Genomic DNA, 13,521 nt, shown 5'->3' on the forward strand with positions numbered 1-13,521 from the left:
AAATATATGGTTGACCTTAAAGCTTGATTGTTAGACCGCTTTGTAATAAAATAAATGCACGTGCATGAACCAGAAGTGCAAATACACGGGCAAAGTTTAGGTCAAGCGTGCGAAGCCGCGGGAAACAGCTAGTAGATTATAAAATAGCCAATTTTGAGGAAAATCGGAGTTACAGGAGTTTTGCAATCCACTGGAGCTCACCTTGAATTTCCGTATGAAATTGGACATTTTATTGGGACAGAAGTGATGAACATTTTGTAACATCTGTTTTAAGAAATATATGATTGTTTAACAAAAACAAATTTTCCCGGTACAAAAATTCAACATTTTTAGGTTAGATCATTCTCCCTCCCCCAATCCAAATCCAATCTATCAAAATTTTTGAAGAAGACTAGGCCTATATAGACGTAAGTCGTGCCATTCTGGATTAAATTCTATTTATTTAAGATTTTTTTTTATTGTGCTTTTTGTAGAAACACTTACAACATTTTGGAAACTACCACACATTTATGTAAATATCGCCTATGCATACAGAATTTAATCACTAATTGGACAGTCGAATGATTTGTAGCAGTGAGCCAAAGCGATGGATGCTCAAGTGATTGTCACACACGTGGCGACTTTTCGTGAAATATTAATTTTAACTCATGCAACTCAAGTAGACATTTCTCTCAACAAATTAAACTGAACTGTACGAGCCATAACAATACTTTCCCCTACATTATGATTTGGAGGAAAGTCAAGCTGACGTGACAACTGTCCTTAATGTGTTTACATTACTTAGTGATATCGACCCAATTAAGTGAGCGAATAGTTCCGCATTACTTACATGTAGATATTAATATCCATTAGAAACATGTAATTATAGAATAAATAAAAATAACGCAAATGTGTATGTGCTAGAACACTCGTTATTTTGTCCGTCAGAAACTTTAAAAGGGATATTTCGTCCTAAAACCAGAGCAATCCAACTTCATTGAAATACAATAGTAAAATGTTAACTTTGAATCAGGCCAATTATTTGTTCAAAATTGAGATTTGTTCTGCTTTATTCTATACCCCCAGTGTGATGTTCTATTCAACCAAATTCATTCCCACTAAAGCAAATTCCTACTTACGGCACTGTCAATGTGTTCACCCTAAAAGCCCCCTTCTTTGTAATGCAGTCGGTAATTGAAGAGTATAGCAGTACTATAAATACATAAACTAGTTCTTTTTTACGTAATAGAAAATAACCTTTCATTTATAAAGCTGGTAAATCGGTGTTATAATTAGACGCTAGAGAAAAATACTTACATGTGAGATATAAAAGTTGATAGTAAAGGAAAAGTTGCTGGGAATCCTGACTTATAATTATCAATAATTAACAGAAGCCAGCGCCTCATAATTGTCTGGGAAACTAAAATCAATTTGCAATGTATAAGAAAGCGATCCAAGTATTCAAGGATTTCCCTTAGAGCAAAATTATTGATCGTAACTTTTGCTAATTTTGGAGAAGATCGAATTCTTTAGGCAAAAATCGTTAACAATACTAAACAATAATTGTTTAAATTTCGTATCGTGTAGCTTGATATTGTTTAGTTGTACACAATTAACCGCCAGACGCGTAAACAAGAGATGTACCTTTGCCATTGTCATGAATGGAATTTCCTCTCCCGATTTCACGAAAATCCGATTGCGCTCTTATACAACGCAAATTGGCTTCCGTCACCCGAACTACGATTACAGCAGATATTTGATTGCGTAACACCTTGTGTGGTCGCTGAAGAGTTCTTTACATTGTTTCACTATTACTTGATACTATACAAGGTGTTCTGGAAGTGAGCAGCCATATTTCGTAAGATAATTTATAAATTATAAGAGAGGAAAAATCACATAAGTTATATTCTTGTACGATAACATACTTTCGTTTTCAGCGACTCTTCCGTTATAAAAAGTATGTACAGGTAAACTATCTTTGGTTTATAGAATCCAATGGTCGCAGAAATCTTATGTGGACATTTATTTCTTAGAAATAAATAACATTGGTTTCATAAATTAAAACCGTATTTAGATTCTTGTTGCGCAAATATTTTGGAATTTCGGTGGAATTTCGGAACAGGAGAGATAGAGTGTATATATATATATATATATATATATATATATATATATATATATATATATATATACTGGTGCGATTTTAAATTAAGTGAATCCACCCGGCAGTGGTGTATATAGAAAAACCTTTCAGAAGGGGCTGACTCACTGGGCGGTTTAGGAAGGTATAAAATACCCCCAAAACAGCAAAAAACAGACGCTAGCAGGGACTTTCTTCTCGGAAATTGAGTTTTAAAACCACATAACGTGTTCTAGCTTATAACAAACGACTGGGTGAAATTTTAATATTGGTCTTTCTAATGGGGGGGTTGACCCCCTAAGCTCTCTCATATAGTCTACGCCCAATGGTGAATGTGTCTGTAAATATCCAAAACACAATGTGGACTGATTTAGAACACATATTTAATTTAATTAGTAGAGTGGTGTTCATTCTATACCAATGACATTTTAATTAATTTCAATATTTGTTTTGAATAAAACCGGCCCAACCTCATTTGCAAATTTCAATCGCTTTCCTCGGGAATGAAACCTGTGTCCTTGGGTTATAAAGCCGCAGCCTTACACCTACTAGTTAGTCTACGTTGAAGGCCAAGGTCAAACAAAGGAGCGAATTCCGAATTTGATTTTATTTAATCGTTTTTAAATATTTATGATAAATACTTCCATTAGGACTGAGGCGCAACACTGTAAAAAACGTACATAAACTATTATATAGGGTGTCCCAAGAGTAACCCGACAAACTTCTCAGGTGGTTTCCCGGTTAGTTTTAAACGAAGAACATTTATTTAATAATCAGATATTGTCTTACTTTTCGTGTGTGTTGATTAAATTAAATATTAATTTTGTGAACTGAGTGTTTGTTTATTACTAGCCTATTTTACATTATTATCTCGGAATTAAATTTTCTAAAATTTTGGTTAAAAGGTTTGCGTATTTATTACCCATTTAATGAAGTTAATATAGGGCTACTTCAAATCCAAACAAAGCATGTTTTTTGAGACCGAATTTTGCATATTTTGTCTTATATCTTAAAAGTGGGTGGTCTTACAGGCCTGGGCCGTATTTTATCCAATTTTCAGCACATTTTACATGAAATCCAATAAATTTAACAACTACCCTTACACCATAAAAATCATCAGTTTCGCTTTATTTCCGTCCTTTCCTAGAAACTCGGGCGAAATGTTTCGCTAGCCGTAGCTTGCTAACAAAATATTTCCGGACATATGTTTATATGAACTTTTTCACCATTTTGATGAGAGGAAATCACCTGAGAAGTTTTTCGGGTGACTCGTGGGATATTCCATATAATGGAAATATGGTAATTGCTGAAATAATGTAAAGATAAATAAATATATTTCTAACCATAACCATAACCATAGGATAAATTTGTATAAGGATTATTTGCAGCTGATTAAAACCACATTTATTTTAAAGGGTGATAATATTACTATCCTTAAATTATTAATAAAACTAGTAAATAATATAAAATAATAATACAAAATAAATTAATACACCGAAACATCGAATAAATTGATAGAACGTAACTAAAGAGTTATCGGTCAGACGGACTGCACTTTGCAATTTAACCCCAAAATCATACAGTTCTTCCTTCGACTAAGGGGAACCTACGTACCGAGTATCAGGTCTTTAAAACATTCCTATAAAGAGTTATTGCAGATGATACAGAAAGATGGACTTCAAGAAAGGCTGACAGGTCCCTAACAGTGAAACATTGTTTTTATAATTGGTGGAAACACTTCCGTTAATTCTTATCATAATCTTATCCCAAAATCAATACTTTAAGGTTCTCCTTGAACCTATGTACACTATCAAGTTTCAGGTCTCTGGGACCAAGTTTCAGGTCTCTGGAACCTTTCTGTTAAGAGTTATTGCAGAGACTAACAGACAGACAGATAACGATACAATTTTAGGTAAATTTCTCTAGGCAGTATTACAACTAACTTACTGGCGAGTTGTATGTTGTAAGTGTTCACTACGGATTTGGCCATTGGATTGTGATGATGAGCAAGGAGTTTACAGCCGCCTGACGGACAGGCAGACCTTGGGTATGATTAGCAGAGAAGCACGAAACACACGTCCGCACCTCGCGTTGTTTTGGCCTCTAGCTTTGCTTGGCCGACTTTCCTTCCTCGCTTTTTACCGGCTCCAGAGTCAGCGAGATAACAGCAACGTGTTCACCTCGCACGCTTGGCTGCTCTCTTCCTCCAAAGCATGACTACCGATTTCAACTTGAGGTGCTGTCGTACCCAAGTATAGTAAGGCCACGGATTTCAAGGCGAAGACGAAAATTGAGATTGATATATAGAATTGTTATCAGATAGGAACGGCTTTTTCTTGAGGGGATATAAAAACAGTGCGCGCGCCCTTACTTTTCATTCCTGTCATCTGCTGTGTAACATGGAATTGGTATCGGCACTAAACACTGAACCGTATTGGCGAGCGTCCGTCTGTCTGTCGGTTCGCAGGTGCATGGCCCAAGGTCTCTTTCAGAATCATAAATTTAAATTTTTTTCTTTACGAAAGTATTTCAAGTTTATTAGCATTATTAAACTTGCTTAAACCATAACTAATATGTGAAAATAATTTGAATAGGATAATTTTATTTTAAATACGGATTTTACCTTGAAATTTACTATTAGAATTAGGATCATTACTTGTTCGACAAAAATTATTTTTTTTTACTCATAATCATAAGAAAATCTTCTTTAATGTCAGTATTTTTAATTAAATTTTAATTTAGTTTTGGAAAAGGTGTAGTTTTTATTAACAGAGTAGTGTCATCGTCAGACCAGTCAGGTGGCAGGTTGGACGGGATAGTAAACTCCCTGCGTTGCCAAACTGTGCATACCCCTAATTAAAAGTAAGGTTCACGTTGTAATAGTCTACAACCATATTCAACCAAGCAAAATAGCGTTGTCTCAAAGAATTTGGAAGGATTCTAAAATCCATTTCCAACGTCAAATTCATTCGTGTATACCCACCGTGACACAAACATGTCTACAATTATGATAAAATTTAAAACTAACATGTTATTTTTCTAAACAGTTACAAAAATGTCAAAAAAGTCAATTTTAATCTGACCTTGTATTACTACACAGTTGACTCCAACACTGAAATACAAGTCAGGTTAACCAACTATAGTAGAATAAAAATGTCTTTCACAACCACATCAAAACGGGGTTTTATTATTTATTTGATAAAAACTACACGGAATGTGCAACATATGTAGTACTTTTGAAATCAGTAAAAAATGTACTCCAACCCTACGCCTTCTGCTTGCTGTTTTTGACAATTTTTGTATTATAATATTTACTAACTAGAAAAGATTTCTTGCAGATTTCATGTAAAAGAACGTTTCAATATAGCAACTAATAAAAGAGCTGTGACAGTTCCATAATATTGATAAAATCTTTTGAGCGCAGCGAGTGAACGACGCAACCAATAATCAACTTTACTACATTAATTTGTTGGCCTTTTCATTACGCACATCTTATTAATTAATCTTTGCTGTAACTCTAGTTTCCAAAATCCCTTCAGTGTGCATACAATTTGGAACGCACTGTATATACACTTTTCTCGGGGAAAATGTATATATATATATATATCTCAAGTACCTTGCATTTCGTACTTAGACATGTCTCAAAATGTCATTGCCGCAAGCCCAGTAAATTGGTATTCTAGGCGATGTTTTAACCTTCAGTCAAAATCGAACTCAGGAAGAATACACTTACAAAAGTTACTGTCAATTTGTGTCCGAAGGTGATGGTTTTTAAACATTTGTTACTGACTGCCGGTTAAATGCAACTTATTTGTAACATTTTACATACATAAAAAACTATACCATTCACAACTTAATTATTATATTTTTTAGCTACATTAAGCTGATTTCATCCGTACATCCGATAGGTTTAAAAATAACAGTGAACAAATACGTACAGTGAATGGTAAAATAAACCGATATAACGGGAAATTGAAGGACCCTAGACTACCTTTTGAACGTTTGATCCAACAATCAATAGAGGAAGAATCCTTGGACCAAGAGGAAATACGTACCAAGCTAGCTGCAAGTCACAGACCGACAGACGAATGGATAACGACATGATATTAAGGTGGCGCAAGAGGGATTGAAAGGGAGAGACGAGCAGGTGGGTCAGATAACTAATTCCTGGTACTTGGAGTGGAGCAAAGTGGGCAAGCGCGCTGCGTTATCGCAGGAACGGTAGAAAACAGGAAACGATGATGCTCATGCACTCATGCAACCTAGCGGTCATATTGTGCGATACTGACATACGTACAACCTTACAAAATATACCCTGTCGAGTCCTTATTAAATATTTTCTTAAATGGTTCAAAGACGTGCTTTTGAGAAGTGGCAATTCTGGTCACACTCGCATATCCTTGTCGATGCGAGTATTATTCCGTATTATTATAACTTACTTCTAGATGAAGTTTAAAACCAATTATCCAGTTATATCATTTAATATCAATTTATACTCTGAATAATGTATGTATTATCCCCATAATGTTATATAAAATGCCAATATTTAAAAATCTGGATTTATAGAAGCACCACAGCCACACAAAGAGCGACATACAATTTCTGTAAAAGTTTAAACTAAACCAAGCACAGGAAACAATTCATAAAACTGTAATGGAATTTTGTATCTTGCTTTTTTATGTTTCATTGTGAACCTCACCGATAAGTCATGTTGACTTGGTGAGGCCATGATTCTGTAAAATTACGTGTTAAAAATAAAAAAAAAATAAAATAAAAAACATGTTTCGGAACTCTAGCTAACAACTTTGTAATTCGTTTCTTGAGAAAAAAGACGTTTTTACTCAATATTTTACAACTCCAAGGATTGAAGGTGAATTGTTATTATTTTGACAGGATGTATCCCTTATTAGAGCGTAACATGTTGAAACATGCTCACCTGCTTCGGTATTGGGCGTTTTAAACGGTTAATGTTGAAATTTAGAGAAACCAACAAAAAAGAAAACACTATTTGTTCACAGATTTACTTTTTAAATTATGTTTGTTTTAAGGGGAGGCGGTACCCCAGAAAAATATTTTTTTCACATTTTTTTTTTATTTTTTTAAAATGTTAAGCGGCTTTTTCTGCACACAATGATATATAATACATGTATATTTGAAAATTGTAAACCTACAGAAAAAAAGTTTTAAAATATGCTTACATCATGTTTCAGGAAGAAGAAATTTGTGACAGCGCTTGCGTTTATTCACACATGTACTATTATACATATGACCTTTTATTTTTGTGTGCTATAATTTGCTTTTGTTGTGTTGGCAGGCCTGAACTAACTTCTATTTTCATCAGCTTTGAGTTCTGCTTCTGACTTTATACTGTTTGTTTATTGTTTTGCTTAGTGTTTTGGTGCTTTGTGAAGTGATATAGTGAGTGTTAGTTAGTAATTTATATTTATTATTGCTAACAAGATTGTTTATGTATAAATATGCCTCGTGTTAAAAAGTAGTTATGCTTAAACCCCGTAAAGGAGTTGGTGGTAGGAAAAGAAAACCAGCCAGTCCTAACCCTAATGAGATGTCAAAAGATGAGTCTACCCCTAGGCCTGAAATGTCAACACAATCTCAGTCAAGCTCTTCAAAGAAAATAAACATAGATAAGTATGAGATGTTTAATTGTGATGAAAAAACTATGACAATGAAATTATTAACATGCAAATTTTATCAGATCAACTTTTTAGTTCATCACTTTGTAAAAAATTGCAAGAAAAGTGGTTTACAAGTGCGTGCTGCTCAACATTTTGGCCTGGCTTTTGAGATGGAGATTTATTGTTGCCATTGTAAATATGTACATAAATTTAATAGTTCTAGGAATATTAATTTAGAAAAAAAAGACTCTATTTGATGTAAATATTAGACTAGTGTATGGACTGAGGTCTATCGGGAAAGGTATGGCTGCAGGCAAAATGTTATGTGGCGTAATGAATCTTCCGCAACCTCCAACAAAAAACCGTTTCGATATAATAAATTTTTAAAAGACAAGGCTAAACAGGTAATGGATGAATCCATGAAAACTGCTGTGGATGAGGCTGTTGAGGAAAATAAAACCTTAGGTAAGAACGAACGCGACTTAAAAGTAGGTATTGATGGGCACTTGGCAACGGCGTGGCTTTAGCTCTCTAAACGGAATTGTTACTTGTACAAGTGTTGACACAGGAAAAGTTATGGACATAGAAGTGTTATCTAAATTTTGTAATTGTTTGGACAAAACAACAACATGAGGCTATTTGTTCGGCAAATTATCAAGGCTCGAGCGGAGGTATGGAGTCAGCTGGGAGCCTTAGCTATTTTTCACCGATCAGTAAATAAGTATAATGTTAGGTACTTAGAGTATTTAGGTGATGGAGATACAAATAGTTTCAAAACTATTGCAGACAGTAAACCTTATGGTGAAGTGGAAATACAGAAACTGGAGTGTATAGGCCATATTCAAAAGAGAATGGGGTCTAGGCTAAGGAAAACTAAAAAGAGACTCAAAAGGCGTAACACTTTCTGATGGCGGCAAACTAGGTGGAAAGAATAGACTAACAGATGGCATAATTGATCAATTGCAAACCTATTATGGAAATGCTATTAGGAAAAAATACTGATAACCTACAGAACATGAAGGCAGCGGTTTGGGCCATATTATTTTCATAAACTTTCGACGGACGACAATCCTCAGCATGGCCTTTGCCCGTCAGGAGAAAATACATGGTGTAAATACAACAAGGCAAAGCAACACTAAAGAGCCATATTCTCATAAGAACAGCATTCCTTCAGCTATAATGTTAGCCTTGAAACCAATCTTTCAGGCTTTAGCAAATCCTGACCTTCTTCGAAAATGTTTACACGGTAAGACGCAGAAATGTCAATGAAAGCATCAATAATGTCATCTGGTCTAGAGTGCCCAAAAAAAGATTTTGTGACATTGAACACACATGCTATTTCTACTTTTATGATGGCAACATAGCAAAATGCAAAATGCTTAGAGGCAGTAGGCATTGAAAACCTTGCAAGAGGGACAATTGACGCAATGAAAAGTTTTGACTACGAGCGAGTGCGACGAGCAAATTGTGCGATAAGTGACTTTCAAAGACAAGCAAGGAGACAAAACCAGGAATTTAAAAAGAAGGATTGAGGAGGATTTTGAAGAGGAGCCTGCATATGATCCAGGAATGCACTAATGCTACGGTAAATAAATTGCATGTTTTTTTCTATAATTTTGTTATTGTTTACTCTATTTGTGGCTGGGTATAAGTTCTATTCATAATTTTCTCTGTTATTTCTCTTATAAATGTATTCTAAACTCAAAAATGTTTGAAATAATTATAGCCTAATTAATTTTTTTTTGTATTATCTTTCACTCCGTTATGACTATAGGCCTAACCCGCATCGCGTTACTTTTGATATACAAATTTTCCAATATAGATAATTCTAAATATTAAAAGCATATATAGCCTATTCTATTAATATAAAGATCACATTTAATTATAAAAACCAATTACATATCATATATAGGTAAAAATATTATATAACATAGCTAAATAGGTCATTATATTCGTTTTTTTTGCGATTTCCCGCAAATTTACTTTTTTACAGTTTTTGCACACAAAGGTACACGTTTCTCAGAAACTACTTGGACAATCAAACTTGAAACTTTTTACACACATTTTTATAGGTATTTTGGCACCTACTGGAGTTTTTTTTGAGATGCCTCCTATTATAATTAGGTACCTAAAAAAAATATTCTAAATTCCAAGTTTGATATTTCAATATGGGTTTGAAAAAAAAATCATAAAAAATTTATTTTTTAAGATACAAGCACCAAAAAACTCAGTAGTTGCTTAAATATACCTATATATGTTGTATAAAAAAATTTAGGTTGATTGGTCCATTAGTTTCTGAGATAATGGTACCTATGTTAACATTACAAAGATAGGGGTACCGCCTCCCCTTAATCCTTTCACTGCCGTTCATGCTGAGTATAAAGAGGACTTTACTATGTATACAGGGCGTCCAAAAATATTTTGGTGGTACGGTACAATACGTGAAAATAAACAAAAACATTCGTCTGACATTATGGCACTCGTATGTTACACTTAGTTTAGCGTCTGTCTGTCTGTATTTTTTAATTACAATCATGACTTAAAGGTAACAGTGTTTTAATCCTGCATCTTTGTATTATAGTGTTAGTTTCTGCTGAAATAAAATACTACCATTAATAGTTTCAAAATTGCGGTCTTTTAAGTTTTCAAGCAAAATTTCCTGAAAACTACCTGGAAAAGAAATATTGTTAATACACACAAAAGATAGCTTGCAAAAACAAATAATTACATACCGTACCTTGTTTGTTATACACAGATGATAACAGAATAGATGCGCGTTTACTGCTCACGTGCAATAAACTGAAATGAATAATTCACTACTAAAATAGACTATAGTGTTTGAGGAACTTTTTTTGTTCATTTTACCTATATCCAAAAATATTTCCCCATGCTTTTTGAACACTGTACGTTATCAGACTTGCCATTGAAGAGTTAGACATTATCAATGTATTCACAATTGATTTCCATCCCACTCTAATAAATTACTTGCTAAACTGTTATACTTTCTTAACCATCATTTGTCAAGTTCACGTTTTGGTCACAAGGTTAATAACCAGTAGTAGTTCATATATCCTCAAGCTAGTCCCACGCATGGCGGATACTGTCTATGCCTTGTAGGATAACACCATTACAGTGTTTAGTGTAGGTAGACCTTATGTGTGCTGTAAACATCAGTAAACGCTAATTCTTCTGGTACTAGCAAACCGCATGATAGCCTTCTACACAGAGGTGGGTTCGACTATACAAATAAGTTCAGTTCTTTTGATGGCCTAGGTATCCTTCATAGGTTGAACATTTTTTATCGGAACTAGATTTTTAGTTGTAATTTGGCCTATTAAGTTATGTATATTTTTCAAACAGACAATATACTACATCTGACATTTTAAATAATAAATACTGATTTCCAGAAATGGTATTAATGTTTTAAATGTTTTTAAGTACCCTCCTTGAAAAAGCCGCATTCATGGCTTAAATACACAGCTATGTGTGTGTGTGTGGACGTATGTGTTGTAATTTTTCACTACAGGGGATGGAACGCTTAGTTATGAATAATTGGATCGTCCGGAATTTCGTAACAAACCAAGACGAGCATCTTTTCCGAAATTAACTATCTGTGGGATAATATATGTAACGTTTTGAATTTATCTATTCTAAAGGATTAAGAATGTAGTGCTTGACAAAGAGGATTTCTGCTGTTGTTGAATGGACATTACTGGTGGTGTGATGTTATTAAAGTTAGGTAAATTCGAAGTGCTTTTCACAGACCTAATATACTGATAGCTAAAGAAAACAGTTTTCTCCAAGGAAGAGCATTGTTGTAAAATGTGAAACACATCTTATAAAACTCATTACCTATTAATTATTTATATCGCATTATAAACTTGATAGGATAATGTAATGTGCCTTGTCCTTCATAATTTAGCGACACGCCTTAATTGTCCCTTCTTAATTCGTACAATGGCTGCCTGTCATCCATTGTTAGCCAGAATATTGTTATTACAATTTGATAATGCAGGAAGTGCAACTAAAAAAGGATTACTGATTTGTACCAAACAATTTCACAACGAAAATCATACATCTACACTTTAACTTCTAAGCAACTAATACAGTTTGACCTTGAGACTTGTAAATGAAGCTTTTGAAGTATATAAAATATTGCTTTCCTTTTATTTGATGTAGCATCGGGAAGCCTACCACCTAGAAGACTGAACGATTTCACTTCTGTTTCTTCACAATATTCAGACAGACAGATAGAAAGACATACAAACAGGCAGAAATTATCTTTTTCTAAACCCTCAAGTGATAAGCTTCGTAACGCTCAGCTAATTATAATTAGGAAATGATTAGGTAATAATTTTTCTGGTCAGATATAGTCTTTTATTCGCAGATAAAAGACGTTTTAATATTTCTTAATTTTTTATCCAAAACAAATAATTTTAAACGAAAAGGTTCGCTGTTGGTTTACCAATTTAGGTTATCCCACCAGTATTTACAGTTGAAACATTTGGTTTGCTTCCGTTTTGTTAAAACAAAACCACAGTCAACTGAAAAAATTAAACACAAATGATGTTTATATTTCGAAATAATGATGTGTTTATGGTGTAATTTTCCGATTTTATAAAAATAGCAACAGTGCACCAATTATTTTTATTGTTGGTCAGAACGAAATGGAAGAGTGACTGGCCACAAGAAAAGTGTCAGTAAACTATACCTTGTAAAAACATAATATAGATTTCCATAATGTAGGCTAAGGTCTACATTAGCAGTTTTTAACCCTGGAAGGATTTAGTTACGGTATGTAAGAAGTGTACTATTTGTATAAAAAATGTTCACAGCTTTTCTTTCGTGTCTTTGATTCCATGACGTACTCGTACTTTACTTTTGAAATAGTTTTCTTGTGTATAGTTAAATATTTTACATTACGTACTGTAGGCCTACCTGATATAATAATACATATGCAGATACTGAAAATGAAAAATATAATTTATTATAAATTTTTTCTTTATTAAGGACCCCCGGGCCTGTCCGTTCGTCCTCCGTCTGTGTAATAATACTTGATGGAAAGAGCCCATACTCTTGAAAATTAAGTTAACGTGTTCCTCTTGGTTCAAAACTCCCTATTAGATTAAGTGTCAAAAGAGCTGTTCATAATTATTCGTCTGAATGTTCACTTTAACTTGTTGAATAGTTGTCAAAGCTAATTCTTCAATTTGGCGCTCTATTTCCATTATGATCTGGATAAAAAACATTACTGTTAAAAGTTATACCGTACATATTTTATTCATATTCATTCACGTATGTTTTAATATCATTTTCACAAACTTATTGATTACCCTATCTTTAAAATTCATTGTACATAGGTATCCCTGTGAATCTTCGTACTTGTTTAGTTACTTGTTTCAAATTTTGTTTTTGTTACATGCCTTTGCTTTTACATAATTTAGTTTTATTGTCCACTTTATTAGTAATATCTCCAAGATCCACTTTTGGTAGCCTAATGCATTTTACAATTTGTTGTATATTATGATTGTTATTCTTCGTATATCTCAGAACAACTTATCTTGGTTTATTAATATATCTTATTAAGCATTTCGTGTTACAAAATTTAATATTTTATCATGTAAAAAGGGAATGTCCGTTTGATGTAATAAATAAATAAGTAAAATTTAGAGATGCCTCAAAGGTTGTGTTAATACTGACAATGAGTAATGTTATTATATATTTTGTTATTCGATACGGATTTCGGTTTAGATTTACATATTTATATAT

General features: G+C 33.5%; 1 protein-coding gene across 2 annotated transcripts in view; it reads left to right on the top strand.

Moving 5' to 3' along the window:
- Positions 1-13,521, top strand: part of LOC124364615 (long-chain fatty acid transport protein 4) — a 71,590-nt gene that overhangs the window by 24,068 nt on the left and 34,001 nt on the right. The gene's annotated exons all lie outside the window — the stretch shown is intronic.

This window comes from Homalodisca vitripennis, chromosome 6 (assembly GCF_021130785.1).
Source record: "Homalodisca vitripennis isolate AUS2020 chromosome 6, UT_GWSS_2.1, whole genome shotgun sequence".
In the NCBI taxonomy this organism is placed as follows: domain Eukaryota; kingdom Metazoa; phylum Arthropoda; class Insecta; order Hemiptera; family Cicadellidae; genus Homalodisca; species Homalodisca vitripennis.